At 38.1% G+C, this 5,000-nt stretch overlaps 1 protein-coding gene across 1 annotated transcript in view; it reads right to left on the reverse strand.

The window, feature by feature from the left end:
* Nucleotides 1–5,000, reverse strand: part of LOC145241976 (protocadherin gamma-C4-like) — a 317,214-nt gene that overhangs the window by 270,452 nt on the left and 41,762 nt on the right. The gene's annotated exons all lie outside the window — the stretch shown is intronic.

Raw genomic sequence — 5,000 nt, forward strand, 5'->3', positions numbered from 1 at the left:
TGCAATCTCTTTCCCACAGAAGAGATGTTGCGAGCCTGTCTCTGCTCTATTGTTATTTTCATGGCAAGTGCTCGACTGAACTCCAATCTATAGTTCCCCCTTGCCAAACTTTCATAAAAAAACACGCGATTAGCTACAGCCACTATAAACGATTTCCCTCACTTTCTACCCGTGCCTAAATCTAAACGCAAATTCCATGAACAAAGCTTCTTTTCCAGAACTACCTGTGTGTGAACATTGTTCTGCTGGCCTGCTTCCGGGTTGACTACAACATGGTAACCTTCAAATTCAATGTAAACAAATTCTTGTTGAGCCATCCCCATAAATAATCAAATTCTACCCAATTTACACCATTAATGATTACTACACCTTATATTCATTAATCCTTATCCTCGAGTCACCTACGGGCCTTGATAAGTGGTGACTCCCAAATAAATAAAAACATTTTTTAAATTTAAAAATAACCCAAAAAGAGTTAAAAGTTAAGTGGTCGACCATAGTTAAGGAGAACCCAAAGGTTCCATTTTTATTGCTGAGTATTGAACAAGGCAGCGTCAAATATAATTTCTTGAGTTTTTAGTATAGATTGATCGAGGATTGAACCCTGGTCTCCTGGCCCATTAGTGAACACTGTTTATTATGCCAAATGGGTCGATATGTTGTAAAATGATGCAAAATAGAGGAATTGTGCTATGCCAAACCAAACGCACTAAATTGTCATTTCGATTCTTTGAAAATGAAGGATGGCATTTACCTCGGACGAAAGATTAAAGATCAGTGTTCTTGGAAGTCGTGTCCGATGGGCCGAAAGATAAGGGGGCAAATAAGTTCAATATTCCACTGCCAGAACGCAATCCAATAGCGCACAGCATTGGAGAAATATAAGGAAACTGGATCTGTCTTAGACAAGGAAAGATCTGGTTGTCATACCGTTAGCAAACAGACTCACGTCAATGCCGTGATGATGCCAGGTAAAGGATTTCTCTTGCGAACGCTTTCTAAACCAAAAGAAAATTTGGTTCTTTTCTACAATAGTTGCTCTTTCATTTTTGGTTTAGCAGAACAAATGAACCGTGATACTTGACTTTCGTCTATAAACTTTAATGATGTCCAACATAAAGGCTTCGTAATAACATTCAAATGAAGTTGAAGTCTACCATCTGAATATTACATTCAACATATTTAGATTTGAATAATCGAAATACGTTGAATGTTTACAGAATGATTATTGGTCTCATCTTGAGTTATTCATACAACATTTCGGCCGATGTAACCTCCAACCTTCTTCAAGTGCATCTTATCAAACTCAGGAATCTGCAGGGAATTCGAACATCACCCTTTATTTAGTCCACTTGTTCTTGTTCCATCAGCCATGACCGAGTAGAAGTCTTAAGTAATTCACGATTGTATTCTTAGTATCGTCTGCACTAAGGTTTGAACTTTCAAGCTGGATAAGAGTGTAATTTACAACTGAATTTTACCTAGTACTTTATCCGTGACGTCACCGGTTCTTACGGTCCACAAGTTATTATGAAACACACAACCTTCTGGTTTAAATATCAAGTGTAAAATATTGTGTAGATATTCAGATGCAACCAAAACATTTTTGAGGTTGACAAGATACACCTGAAGAAGGCTGGAGATTACATCGTCCGAATGAACTCTCACTTCTTTTGTTTTGTCCTTTAGTCCTCACGTTCCATGAATAATGCTTCTAATAAAGGGGGAAGAATTGCTGTTTTCTAGATCAAAATCTGTCAAAACTTACCCGTTGGTTTATTTTTTTTTTAATTTTTAATTTGTTTTTTAGCTCCTTACATCAAGTGGCTTCATGTCTTATCTGGAGCGATTTCTATGAAAAAATAATACCAATTCCATTGAGTTTTTTTTTCCTTTATCTATTTATTTATCTACCAAGTTTGAAGGAATCTTGTTTCTTTGTCTCTGTGTACACAGCATCCTCATCATTGTATTCGTTTCAACATCCGTTTTACATACTGTCAAATGTTGGATGGCTTTTAGAAATTGACTTATTAACTAACCTATCTCTGTCCAGGTATTTATTGATCCCTCTTTTTCTCAAGTCCATCGTTTTCACTTCCTGCCGTGTTTTTCTTAGCTTACTCCTGCAACATCAAATATTCTACATTTAGGAACACAAAAGACTTTCATCTATTCTTTCAAGCTGGCATCAAAATCTCTTGTTCTTCACATGCCTCTCTTTCTTTTCCACATTTAATGATCCTCTGGGGTCATCAGATCTAACCCCGTTTTAAGGCTCACATTACACATCCATCGTACTATTCTTACATCATTTCTCTCCATGCAACACATGTCCTCAACCCTCAGTCCTCTTATTCCTCCTACTACATCTACTAACCCAAGCACTCTCATTTATTCTTTCAAAATTACCAAACCAACAAAGTCTCCTGCTCTGCACATATCTCCCTGTTATACTGTCTAGATTTAATCTTCCTCTGAGGTCATCAGATCTAAGCCTGTCTTTAAGGTTCACATCGCACATTATTGTATCATGTTCACAACATTTGGATGACGTGACAAAGAGTTGATGTTATAAATGATGACGTCCCAGTCAAAATAGAAATAAGATGAAAGATAGTTGTACACAGTAGATATCGTCACAAAATGATGATGGCATCTACAAAATTAGATACGAGGTGGGGGAGGAGATCCTTTGTCTCCCCAACTTGAGAACGAAGGCCCTTAACGTCTAGATCATTACGGTGTTGTCTGCGAAAGCTTTCATGACAATGAGAAAAAGGAGAGAGAAAAGAAAGAGAGAAGGGAAGAAAAAAAGAGGGTGTATATTATGACATCACAATATAATACAGTGTGGCCTACTTAAAAGTAGATCACTCTCTCTAATCTTTCTCTTAACGACCAACTGACACCACGATACAAAATGCAATTCTTTTTCCAACAAGATGGCGTTACATGCCACACGTCTCACAGATCACATGACACGAGTTCATGACATGTTTACGGGAGAGAGAACAGTAAGCAAAGGGTTGTGGCCACCATGTTTCCCGGACTTGTCATCATGTGATTTTTATCTTTGGAGAAAAAAGTTTATGCAAATAATCCTCATAATCTAGACCAACTAAATCACCAGAGAAGATCTACAGGCAGTATCTGCAAACGTTAAGCATGCTCAGAAATACATCGATGTTAACGGAGAGCACTTCCAACATTTTTATAACACTACAGGTAATTTAGCAATGCTACTAATTACTAAGGTAATATATATATATATATATATATAAAAGCGAAAATGTATGTATGTATGTATGTATGTATGTATGTATGTATGTTTGTGTGTATGTTTGGATGTCTGCTAAAAACTTTCGACAGACGCGACAAAAATTCACAAACCCGGTATCACATTGAAGCTCCATCCTTTGCTCGAAAAATATCGAAAAATTCGCCACAAACGTTAACTTTTTCACCCCGAAATCGACAATTTTCGACAGGGGGGGTCAACAAAAACGGTCCTCTCGTGACAATGACCGATTCTACGCATGCGTCAGATGACGTCGTGACCTGATTTACTTTAAATAGTAGAAAAACCAAACAAATTTCATGTACGTCGCTTTAGCTCAGTTGGTTAAGGCCTTGGAGATGTTTTTTTTTCGATTGTTTAAATTTAAATATTGAACCAGTGTTTTGTTTTTCTGCTTTTTTTTTTACTTCGCTTATTATTAGCGACACCCAAAAACACCCGGGTACCCACCGATTTTTTAAATTTTAATATCGAAACATTGAAGCCATTTTTCACATGTTCGTTTTTCTGTTTTCATCGTTTGTTTGCCTTCTGTGTTTTTGTGTTTTTCCCCGCTTAAGTGTTAACGTTGTTTTTTTTACTTCGCTTATAACAATCAAACCTACGTCGTCGTCGCCGCCGTAGCCTCGTCGTAACGCTCGACAACTTCCGGCCGTGCACCTGTCAATTTCGTTCTTAAATAAATTCAAACATCTTTCACTAACTCATTCTGGCTGGCCGATTTTATTTTCAAACTTCGCCTCAGGGCTTCGGGTTCGATCCTACCCCCCCGAGTTCTTTTTTATTTAACACCACACACACCTACAAACACCCGGGCAACGCCGGGTACCCCCGCTAGTTTTAAGAATAAAAGAATGTTCCGCCTCTCTACTGCATTTTTATGGACTACTTTTAAGTGGGCCACCCTTATCAGTAACTCTATCGGAATTGGTGTGCTATTGAAATCATCCTACCATTAAGCCTGTGTAACCATTTGTTTTTCATTTCTATACATCATCACATCACAAATACCTGAAAGACATGCATGAAAATCCAGTGATTCATGTGAAATCAGTTGTTCGGTGTGGGAGATGACGGTGGTCAAGTAGTTAACGACACGAACTGACGACCTGGGTGTTCCAAGTTCGAATCCAGTCTGTTCCGCTAAAATCACTTTCACTTAGGAATGTTTGAAACCTTCATATGGTCCCTTCCATAAGTCCCCGATGTCTTTCGAGAAATAATTCTGAGAAGAAAAATATCGGGGAAACCGATGCCAGCAACATAATCTTTTTATTTATATGATATGATGATGCTAGAGTTGTTCTGTTTCAAATTCTATTTGGCCCAAGTCATCTGATGTCTGTCATGACGTCATCCAATATTTCACACGAAATCATTTTGTCAGCAGGAAAACCTAAACCGCATCGTGGAAAACAATCGATTTAAAACGTCTGTATCGAAAATCAACTCTATCTGCCCATAGCATCATTTTGTTGGCAGCCTGGGAGGCCATTAAAATCAAGATGCATGCAAAGGCAGATGTAGAATTCCTGGCTTGACAGCAACTCAGATGAGATATAAAAGTACTTTCACGATTCCCTGAAGACCATCTAAGGCAATAGACTACTGAAACATCGCTACCGCTTGATGCTCGGGGTTCCATTTTGATTGCTAACAAGAATGAAAAACAGAAACGTGTGCGCACATTACTATTCCC

Source organism: Euprymna scolopes, chromosome 21 (genome assembly GCF_053919585.1).
Source record: "Euprymna scolopes isolate OS-2025 chromosome 21, ASM5391958v1, whole genome shotgun sequence".
NCBI classification, from domain to species: Eukaryota; Metazoa; Mollusca; class Cephalopoda; order Sepiida; family Sepiolidae; genus Euprymna; species Euprymna scolopes.